At 36.1% G+C, this 23642-nt stretch overlaps 1 protein-coding gene across 8 annotated transcripts in view; it reads left to right on the forward strand.

Annotated features, from left to right (window-relative positions):
* The window catches only part of myd (stromal cell derived factor mayday), a 127231-nt gene that overhangs the window by 39770 nt on the left and 63819 nt on the right, over positions 1-23642 (forward strand). For 2 of the 8 annotated variants that reach the window (XM_075289889.1, XM_075289891.1), the window contains exon 2: positions 7238-7368. The exons of the other annotated variants lie outside the window; for them this stretch is intronic. The gene's annotated coding sequence lies outside the window, so the exon portion shown is untranslated. The remainder of the gene's footprint in view (positions 1-7237; positions 7369-23642) is intronic. 8 annotated transcript variants of the gene reach the window in all.

A 23642-nucleotide genomic window follows, 5' to 3' on the forward strand; every position in this document is an offset into this window, starting at 1 on the left:
ATGTCAGAATCTCTTCACTGGTAGTCACAGTTGTCCGTCTGGGTTACACCACTGCACTAGTTGAGACTTCGAAAGAGGTGAGAAGAGATAAAGCGTTTGACCCTGTTGCCCACCAAAATCTGCCTATGAAATTTAGGCGTTCTTCTACACTTCACGACCAGCTCACATTTTGGGAGCGGTACTATCTTTTAATTCCGGCTGTGTCCGGGGCTAGGGGTATATTCTTGCCACGAAAGATAAATCTCGATCTGTTAGCAAAAATATTTTAGGTTAGGTGGCACCCGATGTATCAGGCTCACGTAGACTTTCAGTCCATTGTGATACCACAGTGGTGAACTTTTCTCTTACCACTGAGTGCTGCCCGACTCCTTGTTAAGCTCAAGGACAAGGGACCTCCTTTTTGTAGCCGAGTCCGAACGGCGTTTAACATTGCTGTGAAACCACTTAGAGAAGCTTTAAAACACTCAGAAATGTCTCAAAGCTTCTCTGTAATTACGTAGAGTTGAGAGGAGAAAAAAGGTTTTTGGCCCTTGCAAAGGATGGAATTTCTTCACCGGGAGTCTATGTTGTTTGTCTGAGTTTTGACCGAATCACAATTGCATCATTGCCCTAGTTGAGGGTTCTGAATAGATGATATGAGATATTGGTAAGAAGGTTGAGACTTGGGGTTCTTGTAATTTTAGACCATTCTGTTGATCATCACTAAGATGAATAAATAAATAGAAATAAAATGTTGACTAAATTTTATATAGAAATAACATTTTGACAAAATTTTCTATATAAATACAATTTTGACAAAATTTTCTATAGAAGTAAAATTTTGACAAAATTTTCTATAGAAAAAAAATTTGGACAAAATTTTCTATATAAATAAAATTTTAACAACATTTTCTATATAAATAAAATTTTGACAAAATTTTCTACAGAAATACAATTTTGACAAAATTTTCTATATAAATAAAGTTTTGACAAAATTTTCGTTAGAAATAAAATTTTCTACAGAAATACAATTTTGACAAAATTTTCTATAGAAATAAAATTTATTGTTGTTTTTGATCTCAGCTTAAAGCCATGCATTGACTAAACTACAAGTGTAGCTTAACCAACAGAGGAAAAGTATGCTTGTCAAATTTAATTGGGCAAAGCCCTATAGACTGCAAGATGGTTGGATGTACAGCTGTTTCGGAATTACTACATTCCTCATCAGCATCCTCTACAATTTTGACAAAATTTTCTATAGAAATAAAATTTTGACAACATTTTCTATAGAAATAAAATTTTGACAAAATTTTCGTTAGAAATAAAATTGTGAAAAAATATTCTATAAAAAAAGTTTGACAAAATTTTCTATAGAAATAAAATTTTGACAACATTTTCTATATAATAAAATTGTGACAAAATTTTCTATAGAAATACAATTTTCGCAAAATTTTATTTTTTTTTTGACAAAATTTTCTATAGAAATAAAATTTTGGCAATTTCATTTTATTCTATGGGAATAAAATTTTTACAAAATTTTCTATATAAATAAAATTTTGACAAAATTTTCTATAGAAATAAAATTTTGACTACATTTTCAATGAAAATAAAATTTTGACAAAATTTTCAATAGAAATAAAATTTTGACTACATTTTCAATGGAAATAACATTTTGGCAAATTTTTTATAAAAAAAACATTTTGACAAAATTTTCTAGAGAAGAAAATATTTGGACAAATTTTTTAAAATTTGTTCAAAATTTCCTATAGAAATAAAATTTTGACAACATTTTCTATGGAAATAAAATTTTGACAAAATTTTCTGTAGAAATAAAATGTTGACAAATTTTTCGTTAGAAATATAATTTTGACAAAATTTTCTATATAAATAAAATTTTGACAAAATTTTCTACAGAAATAAAATTTTGACTACATTTTCAATAGAAATAAAATTTTGACAAAATTTTCTATAGAAATAAAATTTTGGCAAAATTTTCTATAGAAATAAAATTTTGACAACATTTTCTATATAAGCAAAATTTTGACAAAATTTTCTATGGAAATAAAATTTTGGCAAAATTTGATTTTTTTGACAAAATTTTCTATAGAAATAAAATTTTGGCAAAATTTTCTATGGGAATAAAATTTTGACAAAATTTTCTATATAAATAAATTTTTGACAAAATTTTCTATAGAAATAAAATTTTGACTACATTTTCAATAGAAATAGAATTTTGCCAAAATTTTCTATAAAAATAAAATTTTGGCAAAATTTGATTTTTTTTTTGGCAAAATTTTCTATGGGAATAAAATTTTGAGAAAATTTTCTATAGAAATAAAATTTTGACAAAATTTTCTGTAGAAATAAAATTTTGACAAAATTTTCTGTAGAAATAAAACTTTGACAAAATTTTCTGTAGAAATAAAATTTTGATAAAATTTTCTATAGAAATACAATTTTAGCAAAATTTTCTACAGAAATAAAAATGTGACTAAATTTTCTATATAAGTAAAAATTTGACAAAATTTTCTATATAAATAAAATTTTGACTACATTTTCTACAGAAATAAAATTTTGACAAAATTTTCTACAGAAATACAATTTTGACAAAATTTTCTATAGAAATAAATTTTTTACAAAATATTCTATAGAAATAAAATTTGACAAAATTTTCTATAGAAATAAAATTTTGACAACAATTTCTATATAAATAAAATTTTGACAAAATTTTCTATAGAAATAAAATTTTGACAAAATTTTCTATAAAAATAAAATTTTGGCAAAATTTTATTTTTTTTGACAAACTTTTCTATAGAAATAAAATTTTGGCAAAATTTTCTATGGGAATAAAATTTTGACAAAATTTTCAATGGGAATAAAATGTTGGCTACATTTTCAATTGAAATAACATTTTGGCAAAATTTTTTATAAAAAAGATTTTGACAAAATTTTTAGAGAAGAAAATATTTGGACAACATTTTTTAAAATTTGTACAACATTTTTTATAGAAATAAAATGTTGACAACATTTTCTATAGAAATAAAATTTTAAGAAAAATTTCAATAGAAATAAAATTTTGATAAAATTTTCTGTAAAAATAAAATGTTGACAAAATTTTCTAGAAGAATAAAATTTTGACAAAATTTTCGGTAGAAATAAAATTTTGAAAAAATTTTCTATAGAAATAAAATTTTAACAAAATTTTCTATAGAAATACAATTTTAGCAAAATTTTCTATTGAAATAAGATTTTGAACAAAATTTTTAATAGAAATAAAATTTTGACAAAATGTTCAATAGAAATAAAATTTTGACTGAATTTTCTATAGAAATAAGATTTCGACAAAATTTTCTATAGAAATAATATTTTGAGAAAAATTTCTTTAGAAATCAAATGTTGACAACATTTTCTAGAAGAATAAAATTTTGACAAAATTTTCTGTAGAAATAAAATTTTGATAAAATTTTCTATCGAAATAAAATTTTGACAAAATTTTCTATCGAAATAATATGTTTACAAAATTTTCTATAGAAATACAAATTTAGCAAAATTTTCTATAGAAATAAGATTTCGACAAAATTTTCTATAGAAATAACATTTTGACTAATTTTTCAATAAAAATCACATTTTGGCAAAATTTTCTATAAAAATAACATTTTGACAAAATTTTCTAGAGAAGAAAATATTTGGACAAAATTTTTTAAAATTTGTATAAAATTTCCTATAGAAATAAAATTTTGATAAAATTTTCTATAGAAATAAAATTTTGAGAAAAATTTCAATAGAAATAAAATTTTGAGAAAAATTTCTATAGAAATAAAATTTTGACAAAATTTTCTGTAGAAATAAAATGTTGACAAAATTTTCTGGAAGAATAAAATTTTGAGAAAATTTTCTATAGAAATAAAATGTTGACAAAATTTTCTAGAAGAATAATATTTTGACAAAATTCTCGTTAGAAATAACATTTTGGAAAAAATTTCTATAGAAATAAAATTTTGAGAAAAATTTCCATAGAAATACAATTTTAGCAAAATTTTCTATAGAAATAACATTTTGAGAAAAAATGTTTATAGAAATAAAATTTTGATAAAATTTTCTATAGAAATAAAAGTTTTACAAAATTTTCTATAGAAATATTTTTTTTTAGAAATAAAATTTTGTTTACCTTTTCTATTCTATATGCCCCACGTTGGGCGCTAAATACATTCTCAAACATCATAAACAAGTCCAAAATAGAACATTTAAACTTGTATTACATAAAGTTAAACATTTTCAATAACATCTGTTGTAGCAATAAAGTTTATGGCCAATATAAAAACGACCACATTAAGTACAAGATTGTAAAATCTTAGTTCGCATTACCCCCTGCGCCCGCCCTGATGATTGTGTATTGTTCAATATAAAGGTCATTAACTCGCAACAGGCCTCAACTCTTTTTTTTTGGTGTTAGGGCCAGTTGTTGGCAAATATTGAAGTCCATTAAAAATTTGCAAATGGCATTTGAACAACAATGTTAGAAACCAAAGAGCTAATATTATTTTGCTAGGTGATTTCGAAAGATGTTTTGCGCTCCTGCTCGCTTCTTTCCCACAATCATGGGCAAATAACAACCATTAACACCACAAGATGAAACTCAGGAAGCATGCCAGTCGTTTGTGGTCAAATCAAATGTAATTAAAGCAAATTATATAAAATAAATTACATGGTTTGAGAAAAAAATGTAAATAAAATGAGTAGGAAGATTGAGAGAAATGAATGGGTTTCTTGATTCAAAGCTACAATGAAAAAAATTTTTTTTTGATCTGGGAAAAAAATATTTCACATAAAGCATGATTTGTGGTTTTGTATAGATTAAACTTTAATGCTAAGCAAAGGAGAGCAGTAGATTGTTGCACAATCAACTGAGCTCTATAAGGAAGACCCGCCCTCTCTCTCTCTCTCTAGACCCTATTTTCCCCTATCTGTGTTACCATCTAATTCGCTGGTAGAGTTAAGGAACTGTGCTCTCGTTAATTTTAAGACCACGTTGGGGAAAAAGCTTTTATAAAGCAGTCGCAATCAAATTTGAAATGTGTGCTTTTCCTCTGACATGACCCAACGTTGGGCGCCATTAGTGGATCATTCGAAGCTACTGTTCGAGGACTTAGGCATGTAGGCAGCAGTAAATAATTCATGGGCATAGCTTTTACAAGCAAGTCTCAAATTTAATGTTTTTCCTCTAACATGGTCCCACGTTGGGCGCCATTAAAATAATTTAATCGAAGCTACGGTTCCTACGCCTTAACACGTTTGCATGGACATGGGTCCCAGTAAAAATTTCATAGGCATAGTAGTTGGAAGCAAATTTTTAATTTTATTATTTTTCCTCTAACATGCCCCACGTTGCGTGCCATTAAAATGATGTAATCGAAGCTACAGTTCCTACACCTTAATATGTTTGCAAGAATATGGGAATATAGAAAAAAATTTACAAAATTTTCTATAGAAAAAATTGTTGCAAATTTGTTTATAGAAATACAATTTAGAGAAAATTTTCTATAAAAACAAAATTTTGGCAAAATTTTCTATGGGTAAAAAATTGATAAAATTTTCTATAAAAATGAAATATTGACAAAATTTTCCATAGAAATGAAATTTTGAAAAAATTTCTATAGAAATAAAATTTTGACAACATTTTTCTATAGAAATAAAATATTGACAAAATGTTCCATAGAAATGAAATTTTGGGAAAATTTCTATAGAAATAAAATTTTGACAACATTTTTCTATAGAAATATAATTTTGACAAAATTTTCTATAAAAATAAAATTTTTATAAAATTTTCTACAGAAATAAAATTTTTACAAAAGTTTCTGTAGAAATAAAATGTTGACAAAATTTTCCATAAAAATTAAATTTCTATAGAAATAATTTTTTTTGGCAAAATTTTCTATAGAAATCAAATTTTGACAAAATTTTCTACAGAAATCAAAATTTGCCAAATTTTCTATAGAAATAACATTTTGACAAAATTTTCTATAGAAATAAAATTTTGACAAAATTTTGAAAATTTTTTCTGCAGAAATAAGATTTTGTATTAAAACAAAATTTGGCATTTGCACAGAAAAAAATATTTGGACAACATTTTCTATAGAAATAAATTTTTGACAAAATTTTCTATAGAAAAAAAAAATTGAAAAAATTTTCTGTAGAAATAAAATGTTGACAATATTTGCTATAGAAATAAAATTTTGACAAAATGTTGTATACTGCGCCTCCTCCTTAATACGTTTTCGAAAACGTACGCATGTAGGCACCAGTAAAAATTTCATGGCCATAGCAGTTCCAAGAAAGTTTGAAATTTATTGGTTTTCTTTGACATAGGCCCACGTTGGGCGCCATTAAAATAATTCAATCGAAACTACGGTTCCTACACCTTAATACGTTTGCAAGAACACAGGTCCATAGTGAAAATTTCATAGGCATGGCAGTTGCAAGCAAGTTTGAAATTTATTGTTTTCCTGTGACATGGCTCCACGTTGGGCGCCATTAAACGGATTCACTCGAAGCTATTGTTACTACACCTTAATACACTTGCAAGGCACGTAAGCCCCTGTAAAAATTTCATAGGCATGGCAGTATGGCATGGCGCCACGTTGGGCGCCATTAAAATGATTCAATCGCAGCTACTGTTCCTTAACGTTAATACGTTTATTTCCACTCGACGGCAATGAACGAAAGGGCGTATACAAATGTGGGCTCCAGTAAATAATCCATGGGCATAGCAGTTGCAAGCAAGGTTCAAAATCAATGTTTTTCTCTCTGACATGGCCCCACGTTGCTCCACCTTAGGTTACAGTGGCAGCCCGATTAAGATTTAAGCTCACTTAGACTATTCAGTCCATTGTGATAAACAACCTTAATACGTTCGCGATAACGTATGCATCTAGGCCCGGCCTAGCAGTTGCCAGCAAGTTTGAAATTTATTGTTTTCCTCTGACATGGCTCCACGTTGGGCGCCATTAAAATGATTCACTCGAAGCTACTATTCCTTTACCTTAAATGCATTCGCTAAAACGTACCTCATGACGATATATGAATTTTCTATCAGGCTAATTACATACCGCACCACCCTAGTAGACACTGATTTTCAAATTTATAAAATTTATAAAGCTCTTCCATTAGTTTCTTTATAGTTCTGTACATAGCATAAGATAAATGAAAGCTGAATATCCCCCACCCCCCATTAATCCATTTCTCTTTACTTTAATTTCAGTTACACCATGAAAAAGAACATTTACAACTGAAGAATAAGATAATTAGTTGGCAACATAGGGAACATTGTGAGGACACAGAAACACATCAACGACTACATCCCAACCATCTATCAACGCTTCCTTGTGGCAGGTAAAAATCCTGGATTTTCGAATTTTTTTTGTACATTCATTGTTTCATTTCACAAGAACCCCATCCTACGTGGGTAGTGGCAATTTGAAGAATTTTGTAAATAAATGGTTGAGAAGAAGGAAGAACACCATTGCATTGCAGTGATAAACCAAGTGCAATAATCTCCAACACGTTAAGGTATTCACAGGCTTCGTTGTATCACAGCAACGAACGGAAGGAAGGAAGTTGCAACCAAAAACAACCTTTAAACATAGATCTTCTGTTCTGGGGCAAGATAAAAGGATTAAATCGAGTAATTTAACCAAAAACCAAGACTATAAAATTATTCAAGATGTTGCCCAATAGCTTGCAAGTGTAAATACATCTCACAGAGTGTTTATTAAAGCAAAAATTAAGCCAAGGTGCAATATTTCGTTTTATTGTACAAATAACATCTCCATCCCCCAGAATATTGGAGTTTTCAGATAGTCTTTGCGCGATATTAATCTCTTGGTCCACCCTTCCTATCAAGTTTGGAACCATCTCTGGCCATAGCCAGGTTTGGTTATGGAGGATGACACGAATCCCTGCAAAACGGATTTGTATCCATTGGGGTTCTTCAGACTCCTTTTCTCTTCCTCTACGTCACTGCTCCACTCCGGTCGGGATAATCTCATCATATGACACAATGTCCTTAAGATATGCCTGGGTACTCCACCCAGAGGGCTTGATGAAAGTCCTCTGGGTGGAGTTACACGGCGGTTTCGCATATCGGTTATAGTCTGAAAGAAATAAGAGACCGGTATCTTGTTTCTTCTAAAAGATAATAACTGGACATTAGCACAGAAAATAGTATAGTATATTCTTATAACTCAGAACGGTAAGAATTTTATCTACTATTAGTAGCCAGAGCACGGGTGATATCAAACAAAAGTAGCAAAACTACCCTAGTCTGTCGTGGGTGGTCTCTTTCCGCTGGCGGGCTCTGACGTGAAAAGGCCGTTAAATGGGACCTTAATAATCTTGGAGTGATTTATGGTCGGAATTGTTTAGCCATAGACACTGACAAGATATCGATCGCAGATGTCATTAACAATGGACCAGGATGTCCTGATTGTATAGTTGTCTGCGTATGATACAATCTCGACGTCGTCAGGTGGGATGGAATAGAGGATAGATAGAGGTTAAACAGTGCCGGAGATATCACATTGCGGAGCTCCGCGTTTCACTCTACATGGTTTTGACTTTGTGCCGGAGATATACGGGGTCTTGACTTCCTATGACTAAATTCCTCTTTCCTATGCCTAAGGTCTATTTCCTCCGGTGGGCGGTGGTTGCACTCTGACTTGAAAAGGCCGTTAAATGTGACCCTAATAATCTTGAGGAATTTATGGTCGGAATTGTATTGCCATAGACACTGACATGACATCGATCGCAGATGTCATTACCAATGGACCAGGATGTCATGATTGTATAGTTGTCTGCGTATGATACAATGTCGACGTCGTCAGGTGGGATGGAATAGAGGATAGATAGAGGTTAAACAGTGCCGGAGATATTACACTGGGGAGCTCCGCGTTTCACTCTACGGGGTCTTGACTTTGTGCAGGAGATATATGGGGTCTTGACTTCCTATACCTAAATTCTATATACGACTGGGGCCCGCACAGATAATTAGTAACCCAACGCTTGGTTCCTGCTGCGCCACGACGACCGTCCTATAACACGGCTTAGGCTGATTGAGTCACCTATTAATGTATGTTGAAACGCAAAGCTGTGGTCGTGCTATGTACTTATCGGAACGATTCACCCTTTGCTCGAGTCTTTACCCGGCTTCAGTAGTGGAATCGTTCTCGGTCGTCTGGGGAAAAAGTCAGTCTTATTAGCATTAACACCTAAATCACAGCCGATAGATATTGTAGTGAGTCACTCAGCACATCCAAGATTATGTCCAAGAATTTTCCTGATACCATTATGACAATGTCATCTGCCTTTATACCCTTAAAACTCACAACGGTAAGAATCTCGTCTATTATCAGTAGCCAGAGCACGGGTGATATCAAACAAAAATACCAAAACTAACCCTAGTCTGTCGTGGGAGGTCTCTTTCCTCCGGTGGGCGGTGGTCGCACTCTGACTTGAAAAGGCCTTAAATGTGGCACTAATAATCTGGGGGTGATTTATGGTCGGAATTGTATTGCCATAGACACTGACATGATATCGATCGCAGATGTCATTAACAATGGACCAGGATGTCATGATTGTATAGTTGTCTGCGAATGATACAATCTCGACGTCGTCAGGTGGGATGGAATAGAGGATAGATAGAGGTTAAACAGTGCCGGAGATATCACACTGGGGAGCTCCGCATTTATTCTACGGGGTCTTGACTTTTTGCCGGAGATATACGGGGTCTTGACTTCCTATGCCTAAATTCCTCTTTCCTATGCCTAAGGTCTCTTTCCTCCGGTGGGCGGTGGTCGCACTCTGTATGAATCTTCCATATCATCAGGGTCCAGACACCATCTACAAATATCATCATTCATTAGACATATACTTACCATGGGTTTTCTCAGAGTATTGCGTCCAATTATAATACCTATTAAAAGTCTAACCTCCTCTCTTTACATCTTCATTAGTATTCCCAAAATTTCTACTATTATTTTCGTCCTATATCAGTTTTGTTTGCTCGCAGCCCACAGAAGAAGCCCAACGTCCCTTCCGTAAGTCGTCATGTTTGCCATTGATTCTGTAAAGAAAACGTCCTTAGTGGCGTTATTTGTGCCGATTGCACTTTGCTTAGCCAGTACATCTGCGTCTTCATTTCCTACAACGCCAAAATGTCCACGTATATGAATAGTCTATGGACTGAATAGTCTAAGTGAGCCTGATACATCGGGCTGCCTCCTACCCTAACCATTGCCGTTATGAAATATGCTGCATTTGCAACTTAAAGGATTACTCCATCTCCAAGTCCTTGCCGTAAAGATGCCTGAGCCCTCGGCCATCTTAGAACCATGATGTTCAGGTGACCGAAATGTATCTTGTTCCCGCCCCAGTCCTCAATTTTTTGTATAATTTAGTCAGTGAGATTACCCTTATAAACATGCTGTGTCGCCATATAGTCAGTTCTGTACCGGCTGGCGCCATCAGTTCAGTATGTCTGCAATCCTTGTTCTCTAATAAGGTCAGGTCCTTCAGTCGAGTTAGTATGACCTTCGCAGTCTTCCTGATATGCAGGTTCAGTGGATATGCCCACATTAATATCTCTAGGACGGCAGTGGCCGTTGTGCTTATCACACCGGTCATTTAAATAAAAGGCGTTTCAGTTATTCTGTTCAATTTCAGTATAAGATTGTTGTGGTTCGTAATGGACCACCACAATCATATATACCGCTGTATAAAACCACTAAAAAAGGGGACGGTTTCATTCTCCAACGTTCTTCAACCAAATTCTGACATACGTATAATTGCGTCTTCTTCAGACGATCTACTGTATTCTCGAACCAATTTAGTCTGGAGTCTAAAGGGGAATTACGTATTATGCGGTCATGCGTACGTACGTTATATGCTATTGTCAAAAAAAGTTAAAATGTGTGCACTACTATTGATTGAGTTACACAATAAATGTAACGTATGCATATGACGCATGAAGTTGACGAACTTTTAACTTTTCAATGCGTCGAGTGCGTTGACAACATTAAACAACATGTAAAGAAATCAACAAAAGAAAAACAATCTAAAATATGGACGAGGAATTATTGAGGAAGTTAAAAAACATGAAGTCCTATATTTTTAAAAGTGTGTGGAATATAAAAGCATAATAAAAAACGCAGAGGCGAGGAATGTAATCAGCAAATTTACTGGTGCTCCGACGCATGTTTTGTAACTCAATTGTAGAATCGTAATTGTCAACGCTTTCGAATATAACGTACGCACGCATGACCGCATGGTGTGTAATTCCACCTTAAGACAACTCCCTAGTATCATACCGATTTTGAGATATTTAAATTTGTCCCTTGAAATTCCGGGTCCTTATATCCGCTAGTTCTCGGTTTTCTGGGGAAAAAGTCAGTCTTCTTAGGATTAACACCTAAATCACAGCCGATATATATTGTAGTGAGTCACTCAGCACATCCAAGTTTGTGTCCAAGAATTTTCCTAATACCATTATGACAATGTCGTCTGCCTTTATATCCTTAAAACTCACAACGGTAAGAATCTCGTCTATTATCAGTAGCCAGAGCACGGGTGATATCTGTCGTGGGAGGTCTCTTTCCTCCGGTGGGCGGTGGACGCACTCTGACTTGAAAAGGCCGTTAAATGTGGCACTAATAATCTGGGGGTGATTTATGGTCGGAATTGTATTGCCATAGACACTGACATGACATCGATCGCAGATGTCATTAACAATGGACCAGGATGTCATGATTGTATAGTTGTCTGCGTATGATACAATCTCGACGTCGTCAGGTGGGATGATATAGAGGATAAATAGAGGTTAAACAGTGCCAGAGATATCACACTGGGGAGCTCCGCGTTTACTCTACGGGGTCTTGACTTTGTGCCGGAGATATACGGGGTTTTGACTTCCTATGCCAAAATTCCATATACGACTGGGGCCCGCACAGATAATTAGTAACCCAACGCTTGGTTCCTGCTGCGCCACGTCGACCGTCCTATAACACGGCTTAGGCTGATTGAGTCACCTATTTATGTATGTTGAAACGCAAAGCTGTGGTCGTGCTATGTACTTATCGGAACGATTCACCCTTTGCTCGAGTCTTTACCCGGCTTCAGTAGTGGAATCGTTCTCGGTCTTCTGGGGAAAAAGTCAGTCTTATTAGCATTAACACCTAAATCACAGCCGATAGATATTGTAGTGAGTCACTCAGCACATCCAAGATTGTGTCCAAGAATTTTCCTGATACCATTATGACAATGTCATCTGCCTTTATATCCTTAAAACTCACAACGGTAAGAATCTCGTCTATTATCAGTAGCCAGAGCACGGGTGATATCAAACAAAAATACCAAAACTAACCCTAGTCTGTCGTGGGAGGTCTCTTTCCTCCGGTGGGCGGTGGTCGCACTCTGACTTGAAAAGGCCGTTAAATGTGGCACTAATAATCTGGGGGTTATTTATGGTCGGAATTGTATTGCCATAGACACTGACATGACATCGATCGCAGATGTCATTAACAATGGACCAGGATGTCATGATTGTATAGTTGTCTGCGTATGATACAATCTCGACGTCGTCAGGTGGGATGGAATAGAGGATAGATAGAGGTTAAACAGTGCCGGAGATATCACACTGGGGAGCTCCGCATTTATTCTACGGGGTCTTGACTTTTTGCCGGAGATATACGGGGTCTTGACTTTCTATGCCTAAGGTCTCTTTCCTCCGGTGAGCGGTGGTCGCACTCTGACTAGAAAAGGCCGTTAAATGTGACCCTAATAATCTTGGGGTGATTTATGGTCGGAATTGTTTTGACTTTGTGCCGGAGATATACGGGGTCTTGACTTCCTATGCCAAAATTCCATATACGACTGGGGCCCGCACAGATAATTAGTAACCCAACGCTTGGTTCCTGCTGCGCCACGACGACCGTCCTATAACACGGCTTAGGCTGATTGAGTCACCTATTTATGTATGTTGAAACGCAAAGCTGTGGTCGTGCTACGTACTTATCGGAACGATTCACCCTTTGCTCGAGTCGTTGCCCGTCTTCAGTAGTGGAATCGTTCTCGGTCTTCTGTGGAAAAAGTCAGTCTTCTTAGGATTAACACCTAAATCGCAGCCGATAGATATTGTAGACACTCCGCACATCCGAGATTGTGTCCAAGAATTTTCCTGATACCATTATGACAATGTCGTCTGCCTTTTACCCTTATAAGTCAGAAAGGTAAGAATCTCATCTACTATCAGTAGCCAGAGCACGAGTGATATCAAAAAAAAAAAAAAAATATCAAAACTACCCTAGGGAAGTGTCTTTCCTCCGGTGGGCGGTGGTCGGACACTGACTTGAAAAAGCTGTTAAATGTGACCCCGATAAGCTTGGTGTAATTTATAGTCAGAATTGTTTTGCCATAGACACTGACATGACATCGATCGCATATGTCATTAAAAATGGGCCAGGATGTATGATTGTATAGTTGTCTCCGTATGATACAATCTCGACGTCGTCAGGTGGGATGGAATAGAGGATAGATGGAGATTAAACAGTGCCGGTGATATCACACTGGGGAACTCCGCGTTTCACTCTACTGGGTTTTGACTTTGTGCCGGAGATATCACGTAACCCTGGGTAACTCCCTGTTTCAATCTACGGGGTCTGGACTTCTTATCCCTAAATTCCATATAAGACTGGCGCCCGCACAGATAATTAGTGACCCAACGCTTAGGTGGCAGCCCGATATATCAGGCTCACTTAGACTATTCAGTCCATTGTGATACCACATTGGTGAACTTCTTCTTATCACTGAGTGCTGCCCGATTCCATGTTAAGCTCAATGACAAGGGACCTCCTTTTTATAGCCGAGTCCGAACGGCGTTCTACATTACAGTGAAACCACTTAGAGAAGCTTTGAAACCCTCAGAAATGTTACCAGCATTACTGAGGTGGGATAATCCACCGCTGAAAAACTTTTTCGTGTTCGCAGGAATCGAACCCACGACCTTGTGTATGCAAGGCGGGCATGCTAACCATTGCACCACGGCTCCTAACGCTTGGTTCCTGCTGATAGGAACGTGTTTTCGATGTCTTTGAAAAATCTGGAATGGTTGACCATATCGAATACCTTTGACAGGACAAACGCCACGACGACCGTCCTATGATACGGCTTAGGCTGATTGTGTCACCAATTTATGTATGTTGAAATGCAAAGCTGTGGTCTTGTTATGTACTTATCGGAACGATTCACCCTTTGCTCGAGTCTTTACCTGGCTTCAGTAGTGGAATCGTTCTCGGTCTTCTGGGGAAAAAGTCAGTCTTATTAGCATTATCACAGCCGATAGATATTGTAGTGAGTCACTCAGCACATCCAAGATTGTGTCCAAGAATTTTCCTGATACCATTATGACAATGTCATCTGCCTTTATATCCTTACAACTCACAACGGTAAGAATCTCGTCTATTATCAGTAGCCAGAGCACGGGTGTCGTCGTGGGAGGTCTCTTTCCTCCGGTGGGCGGTGGTCGCACTCTGACTTGAAAAGGCCGTTAAATGTGGCCCTAATAATCTTGGGGTGATTTATGGTCAGAATTGTTTTGCCATAGACACTGACATGACATCGATCGCAGATGTCATTAAAAATGGGCCAGGATGTCATGATTGTATAGTTGTCTCCGTATGATACAATCTCGACGTCGTCAGGTGGGATGGAATAGAGGATAGATGGAGATTAAACAGTGCCGGTGATATCACACTGGGGAGCTCCGCGTTTCACTCTACTGGGTTTTGACTTTGTGCCGGAGATATCACGTAAGCCTGGGTAACTCCCTGTTTCAATCTACGGGGTCTGGACTGCTTATCCCTAAATTCCATATAAGACTGGCGCCCGCACAGATAATTAGTGACCCAACGCTTAGGTGGCAGCCCGATATATCAGGCTCACTTAGACTATTCAGTCCATTGTGATACCACATTGATGAACTTCTTCTTATCACTGAGTGCTGCCCGATTCCATGTTAAGCTCAATAACAAGGGACCTCCTTTTTATAGCCGAGTCCGAACGGCGTTCTACATTACAGTGAAACCACTTAGAGAAGCTTTGAAACCCTCAGAAATGTTACCAGCATTACTGAGGTGGGATAATCCACCGCTGAAAAACTTTTTCGTGTTCGCAGGAATCGAACCCACGACCTTGTGTATGCAAGGCGGGCATGCTAACCATTGCACCACGGCTCCCAACGCTTGGTTCCTGCTGATAGGAACGTTGCTGACCATATCGAATACCTTTGACAGGACAAGCGCCACAACGACCGTCCTATGATACGTCTTAGGCTGATTGAGTCACCTATTTATGTATGTTGAAATGCAAAGCTGTGGTCTTGTTATGTACTTACCGGAACGATTCACCCTTTGCTCGAGTCTTTGCCCGGCTTCAGTAGTGGAATCGTTCTACCCTTTGCTTTGTGCCATGATTTACCACCACACATGAAATTCATAATGGGTACCTATTATGAAGGAACTCACTTTCTAAAATTGCGATTAATAAAACAAGTCTCTACAGATCGACGGTAAATACGACCGCCTAGGATTTAGAGTAGGTATAGCGGCCTGCCGTTATTTCAGATTCACGTAGATTTCACTTGTTTACTGTGATTGTGTTTAAACAGCTGACGATAGTCTTACACATTTTTGGACATGTCCTGCATAAAATAGTACTCTGTTTTCTTTTAGTCCATCACCGCTGGATATTTGGTACTAATGTAAGCTCTTAACTTCAAGTATCTAAGCACTGTGTACAACATCTGGCATAAATATCAATGTTTATTATTATTTTATATAATCCCTTGAGTAAACATTTCTTCCGCTCATTTTAATTTTCCAACTTCCACTTTATTACGTTACCACTCGATACAGTTCCTTCACAATACACAGCTGGTTAAACTTGTTGATGTCAGACGCTAGGCCACCATTTAATTATTGCGGTTTTATTGCCTCCAACTTTTTGGCAATAAATAATTTTCAATTTTCCAAAACGTAAAGCTATTTTCCATGCCAAAATATTTTAAAAGGCGGAATTGTCGTGATATTGGCACCATCTGCGTATTTTCATATACTGTTGAATTTTTTTTTCGCCACCATAAATTCTACCATGGGGTTATTTTCCACAACTCCCACCGGCTCTCCACACATTGGATTTCCTTGAAGGCTGATGGTAGGTAGTGAAGGCGTTATTGTTTCAACACCAAATTAAATAGCGTTTTTCTTTATTCTCGCCTCATAGGTCGGTCGGTCGGTTGGTGTGTTGTGGTCGTTTTGGCTTGATTTTCTTTAATTACTTAATGGACTCGATAATCTCCCTTTTAGTTGTGGGTAGTGATAATTTTCACGTTCAACATGAGCAGCTGCTAATTGTCTTTCTTGTGCAGAACAACCAACCAACCAGCCAGGCAGCCAGCCAGCCAACCAAATAACAATGACTGTGAAGCTCGATTATTCGTACAACTACTTTTTTAAAATTTTTCGCAATTGCTTGGCAGCCAAGGATAGATGCTTCCTTGTCTTTGAAGATTTCTTGTGATGTTTTCTCCTTTCTCTTTCTCTGGGCTAATCATCATCTCCAATAGTTTAAAATTTTCGGGGTGTTGTAATTTTTGCTGTTGGCTTTTTTTGTTGTTCGTAACTGCTGTCATTATTCGCTTTCCTTCCTCTTGCGCTTTGGGACTGTAATTAAAGCTTAGATTCTACAGAAAATTTCAGGCATTTGTCTTGGCCCAAAAATTTGTTGGGAGGTAGTAAGAAACACACAAATCTTTGAGGAGGGTTTAGGGTTATTTCAAATGTGTTTCCCTTGTTTTATGTGATTGCTGATGTTGTATTGCTTCCTGCAGTTGCAGTTGTCGTCATTGCTAATCGTTGTTGTTCATAATTCATTTTTATGCAATGTTGCATTCATTGTTTTCCTGGTGGTCTAATCGTCTTTTACACGCCTAGCCCGCCTTTTTAACTGTTCTATCCTTCAATGTATACGTTCACAGCTTCTCTTGTTTTTGTGTAATGAGATGTAGGGGAGTGCAGAGTTTCATTTCCGTTTGCTTGGCTTCCGTTTCCATTCGTTGTTATGCATTCAAATTTCTGCCATAATGCACCACTATGGCAAGAATTTTGTTTGCCTTGATAATTGTCACAGCACAGTGGTAAGAATTCACGGACTCGGCTGCCAACTTCAGGGCTCGACGAACAAGTTCCTATTGAAGTTTAACGAATTGGGAGCAGAAACAAAGGATAGACCGAGATTTTAATAGAAGTGCTGCAGAAATAAGGACATCTTACGAATTTAGTAGTACAACAAGCCACGGTACAAAGAAATTCACGGATTGGTCTGTAAACTTCAGAGCCCAGCGGACAGTTCCTATTAAAGTTAAACGAATTGGACATAGGATAGTCCCATATTCTAATAGGAGTGCCGAATTTAAAGGCTAGTGATACAATTTCAGGGCCCATAGCGAATTGGGAGAAGAATCACAGGATAGTCCAGATCCTAATAGGAGTACCACCGAAATAGATACCTATTACGAACTTAAAGGCTAGATGTAAAACAAGCCGCGGTGCAAAGAAATTCAAATTCAAGGACTGGACTGTCAACTTCGGGGCGCAGCGAACGGGTTCCTATTTAAGTTAAACGAATTGGGGGACGAACTGAAGAATATTCCCTAATTCCACAGATTCTAATAGGAATGTTTCCGAAATAGGTACCTATTACGAAATTAAAAGCTAATGGTACACCAAGCCACGGTACAAAGAAGTTTAAATTCACGGACTAGACTATCAACTTTAGGGCCCAGTGGATGGGTTCCTATTAAAGTCAAAATAATTGGGAAAAGAACCCAAGGATAGTCCTAGATTCTAATAGGGGTGCCTCCGAAATAGATACTTATTACGAATTTAAAGGCTAGTGGTACAAAAAGCCACGGTACAAAAACATTAATGGACTGGGCTGTCAACTTAAGCTCCCAGAGGTCAGTTCCCTATTAAAGTTAACCAATTGGTAAAAGAACCAAATGATAGTCCCAGATTCTAATAGGAATGCCGGCGAAATAGGTAACTTCAGGACACAGCAGGCGTGTTTCTATTAAAGTTAAACGAATTGGGAGAAGAACCACACGATGGTCCTATATTCTAGTAGGAGTGCCGCCGAAATAGGTATGAATTCAAAGATTAGTGGTACAACAAGCCACGGCACAAAGAATTTCAAATTCACGGACTGGTCTGTCAACTTCAGGGCCCACCGGAGGGATTCCAATTAAAGTTAAACGAATTTAGAATAGAGCTAAAGGATAGTCCCAGATTCTAATAGGAGTGCCGGCGAAATAGGTAACTTCAGGACCCAGCAGTCGTATTCCTATTAAAGTTAAACGGAATGCGAGAAGAACCGAAAAGTTCCTGTTTATGTTAAACGAACTGGTAGAAGAACCAAAATATAGCCACTTATCCTACAGACTCTGATAGGAGTGCCGTTCAAAATATGTACCTATTACGAATTTAAAAGAGCTTTACAAGCCACGGTACAAAGAAATTTAAATTCACGGACTAGACTATCAACTTTAGGGCCCAGCGGATGGGTTCCTATTAAAGTCAAACGAATTGGGAAAAGAACCCAAGGATAGTCCTAGATTCTAATAGGAGTGCCTCCGAAATAGATACTTATTACGAATTTAAAGGCTAGCGGTACAAAAAGCCACGGTACAAAAACATTCATGGACTGGGCTGTCAACTTAAGCTCCCAGAGGTCAGTTCCCTATTAAAGTTAACCAATTGGGAAAAGAACCAAATGATAGTCCCAGATTCTAATAGGAATGCCGGCGAAATAGGTAACTTCAGGACCCAGCAGGCGTGTTTCTATTAAAGTTAAACCAATTGGGAGAAGAACCACACGATGGTCCTATATTCTAATAGAAGTGCCGCCGAAATAGGTACGAATTCAAAGATTAGTGGTACAACAAGCCACGGTACAAAGAATTTCAAATTCACGGACTGGTCTGTCAACTTTAGGGCCCATCTGACGTATTCCAATTAAAGTTAAACGAATTGGGAAAAGAACCAAAGGATAGTACCCAATTCTACAGATTCTAATAGAAGTGCCACTGAAGTAAATACCTACTACGAATTTTGAAGCTAGTAGTAAAACAAGCCTCGGTATAAGAAATAATTCAAATTCACGGACTGGTCTGTCAACTTCAGGGTCCAGCGGGCGGGTTCTTATTAAAGTAAAACGAATTTCGAAAAGAGCCAAAGGATAGTCCTAGATTCTAATAGGAGTGCCGACGAAATAGGTGACTTCAGGACCCACCACGCGTGTTCCTGTTGAAGTTAAACGAATTGCGAGAAGAACCAAAAAGTTCCTGTTTATGTTAAACGAACTGGTAGAAGAACCAAACTATAGTCACTTATCCTACAGACTCTAATGGGAGTGCCGCTCAAAATATGTACCTATTACGAATTTAAAAGAGAGCTTTACAAGCCACGGTACACAAAAATGAAATTCACGGACTGGGTTTTCAACTTCAGGGCCCAGCGGATGGGTTCCTATTAATGTCAAATGAATTGGGAAAAGAACCCAAGGATAGTTCCAGGTTCTAATAGGGGTACCTCCGAAGTAGATACTTATTACGAATTTAAAGGCTAGTGGTACAAAAAGCCACGGTACAAAAAATTCATGGACTGGGCTGTCAACTTGAGCTCCCAGAGGTCAGTTCCCTATTAAAGTTAAACTAATTGGGGAAAGAACCTAATGATAGTCCCAGACTCTAATACGAGTGCAGCCGTAATATACACCTACTACGAACTTAAAGACTAGTTGTTCAACAAGCCACGGTAAAAAGAAAATCAAATTCACGGAATGCGCAGTCAACTTCAAGGCCCAGCGGACGGGTTCCTATTCAAGTTAAGCGAATTGGGAGAAGAATCACAAGAAATTCCCAGATCCTAATAAGAATACCACCGAAATAGATACCTATTACGAATTTAAAGGCTAGTGGTAAATCAAGCCGCGGTACAAAGAAATTCATTTCATTTATTTAACAATTAGTAATACAAAGCCTTTCATAGGCCAATATATATATTACTTAGCATGAATACCTGAATACAATACAAAATTCTTAACTGAATATAAAAATAACTAATTAAAATGATAATATATCTAACTTAAATGATTTAAATTAAATCAAGTACCAAAATACATTATAAATTGTTTTCTTTTCTTTTCTTTCTTTTTTTTTTTGCACTCTTAACAAATTTTCGTAACAGTATTCAATTTGTCGGCTCCCCAGCCGACTGGACTGTACTGTCAACTTTAGGGCCCAGCGAACGGGTCCTTACTAAAGTTTAACGAATTGGCAGAAGAACCAAAGAATAGTTATAGATTCTAATAGGAGTGCCGCCGAAATAGGTACCTTCAGGGCTCAGCGGACAGATTCCTTTTAAAGTTAAATGAAATGGGAGAAGAACCGAAAGATAGTCCCTAATAATACAGATTCTAATGGGAGTGCTACCGAAATAGATACCTATACGAATTTATAGGCTAGTGGTACAACAATCCATGGTACAAAAAATTCAAATTCACGGTATGGGATGTCAACTGCAGGGCCGAGCGGACAGATTTCTTTTAAAGTTAAACGAATTGGGAGAAGAACCAAAGGATAGCCCCTAATTCTGCCGCTGAAAGGCGAGTAGAAGAGTACTTTGTGCCAAATACTTAGTGTTGCCATGATGGGAAGACTTCTTATCTTAGAAATCATATCCACTTATAAATTAAAGAAATCGAGCCTTTAGTTACCGGTTAATGTACTTTTCTTAAATAAAAAATTAAATTAAAACAATTTTTGTTTTTTGAACTCATTCCACTGTATACATTTTTGGGGTACATTCTCCTCACACCACTTGAGCAAATACAAATGCTGGTTATAAATCTTTTGAACATTCATTCTTGTTTCGTTTTCAGATGATTTTTTTTTCTTCTCCTTTACATCTTCAAGGGTGCCAGAGAGTTGTTACCATTCATACATCTTCTGGTTGAATTACCCCCCAAAAAAAGGAAACCAAAAAAGTTTCCTCTTTTTTTCTTGAGAAAAAACAAGAAAGAGGGACAAAAATCGTTTTGTTAAATAACACAACACAGACGACTGCAACAAAAAAGAAAAGAAATGCAATAGGATATGTAAGAATGAGAATAGTAACAATTTGGATGGGAAATGCAAAGAAGAGAAAAAGGACCTTTTCACACACACACACACAAGTCAAAGGAGCATAGAAGGAATTTTGCAATAAACTTAAACTTTTCTTTGATTCATTCTCCTATAAAAGCAAATAACAAATATTGAAGCTTCTTCTTTCCATTTATCGTTGGCCAAAATTTGCTATTGCAATATTTCAGATGAAAAAGCTGTTGATACAGAAATGAATGCTCCTTCTTCCAATGGGTGATTCTATTGTTTGCTCCTTTTGTGATATCATTTTGAAGTTGGGTTATTGTTTTGCAAGTGTTCCACTTGTTTTTGCTATTTGGTCCTTGTGCTTTTGATTTGACCTCATCGAGAAACGATTTCAAACAAAGATTGTCTCTTGATTTGTAACACCTAAAAATATTGCCATTGGGGGAAGCCATGTATCCTTACTTATCGTGGGACTGTCAAAAAACAATCTTCAAAGTCCTGGAGTGGGTGCTTTTTTTCTCCCAAAACTTTACAATAAAACTTTTAGTTCTTTGTTTTTTGGTCTTGGATGCCTTTAGCTGCTTAAATGAAGGCTAGGGGAATTGTAAAATGATAAGAGATAAATGGACCATTTATCATGGTATTTCATTTAATTTGTGTGATTCCATTTCTTTTCAAAGAGATAAAAGTTAAAATTCGGTTTGATTTGATTAAGTCTTGAAGTATATTTTCACAGAAAAAATTTTAAACAGGGCCGATATTGCCGTATTACAATCGAACTTCCCTAATGGGAAAATGGGAAGGCAACGCAGTGAAATTCACTGTAGTAAGTTTGAGTGTAATAGGAGTACCACCGAAATAGGTAGACACTGCACTGTCAACTTCAGGGTCCAGCAGAACCTGAAGTTGACAGTGTTAAAGTTAAACGAATTGAGAAAAGAACCACAGGATAGCCGAATAAAATTCTAATGAGAGTTCTGCCGAAATAGGTACCTATTACGAATTTTGTACAACGACTCCTTATTGTACATTAAAGAAACAGGCTAAGGAAGAAAAGAAAACGATGTGCTCGCCACGATGGTTTGAATGGAAACTCAATTTATTGTTAAATTTACAATGACATATATACTAGATACTAAAATACTTCGTATTCTAATTATAACAAGTATATACGGCCGTAAGTTCGGCCAGGCCGAAGCTTATGTACCCTCCATCATGGATTGCGTAGAAACATCTAAACACTGCTATCCACAATCGAATTACTTAAGTTGCGGTAACGCTTGCCGATGGCAAGGTATCTTAAAACCTCCTAACACCATCTTCTAAATTGTATGTAAGTCCATACGTGGTATATATTACATCAAAAAAGATCGGTCCAATACGTATATAATGCAGTTTGACAAAGTAGACATAAAATGTTGACAAAATTTTCTACAGAAATAAAATTTTAACAAAAATTTCTACAGAAATAAAATTTTAACAAAATTTTCTATAGAAATAAACTTTTGACAAAATTTTCTATAGAAATAAAATCTTGGTAGATTATTTTTGGCTCGAGTGGCAACCATGATTATGCACCGAATAAAATTTGAACAAAATTTTCTATAATAAAATTTTGACTATGATGAAAATTTTATTATGAACCGAATAAAATTTTAACAAAATTTTCTCTAGAAATAAAATTTTGACAAAATTTTTATAGAAATAAAATGTTGACAAAATTTTCTATAGAAATAAAATTTTGGTAGATTGTTTTTGGCTCTAGTGGCAACCATGATTATGAACCGATATGGACCAATTTTTGTGTGATTGGACCAATTTTGGTATGGTTTTTAGCTACCATATACTAACACCACGCTCCTAATTTGAACCGGATCGGATGAATTTTGCTCCTCCAGAGGCTCCGGAGGTCAAATCTGGAGAATGTTTTATATGGGGGCTATATATAATTATGGACCGATACGGACCAATTCTGGCACGGTTGATAAAGATCATATACTAATACTATGTTCCAAATTACAACCGGATTGGATGAAATTTGCTTCTCTTGGAGACTTCGCAAGCCAAATCTGGAGATCGCTTTATATGGGGACTATATATAATTATGAACCGATGTGGACCAATTTTTGCATGGTTGTTAGAGACCATATACCAACATCATGTACCAAATTTCAGCCGGATCGGATGAAATTTTCTTCTCTTTGAGGCTCCGCAAGCCAAATCTGGAGATCGGTTTATATGGGGGCTATATATAATTATGAACCGATGTGGACCAATTTTTGCATGGTTGTTAGAGACCATATACCAACATCATGTACCAAATTTCAGCCGGATCGGATGAAATTTTCTTCTCTTTTAGGCTCCGCAAGCCAAATCTGGGGATCGGTTTATATGGGGGCTATATATAATA

This window comes from Haematobia irritans, chromosome 1 (genome assembly GCF_050003625.1).
Source record: "Haematobia irritans isolate KBUSLIRL chromosome 1, ASM5000362v1, whole genome shotgun sequence".
Taxonomy (NCBI): domain Eukaryota; kingdom Metazoa; phylum Arthropoda; class Insecta; order Diptera; family Muscidae; genus Haematobia; species Haematobia irritans.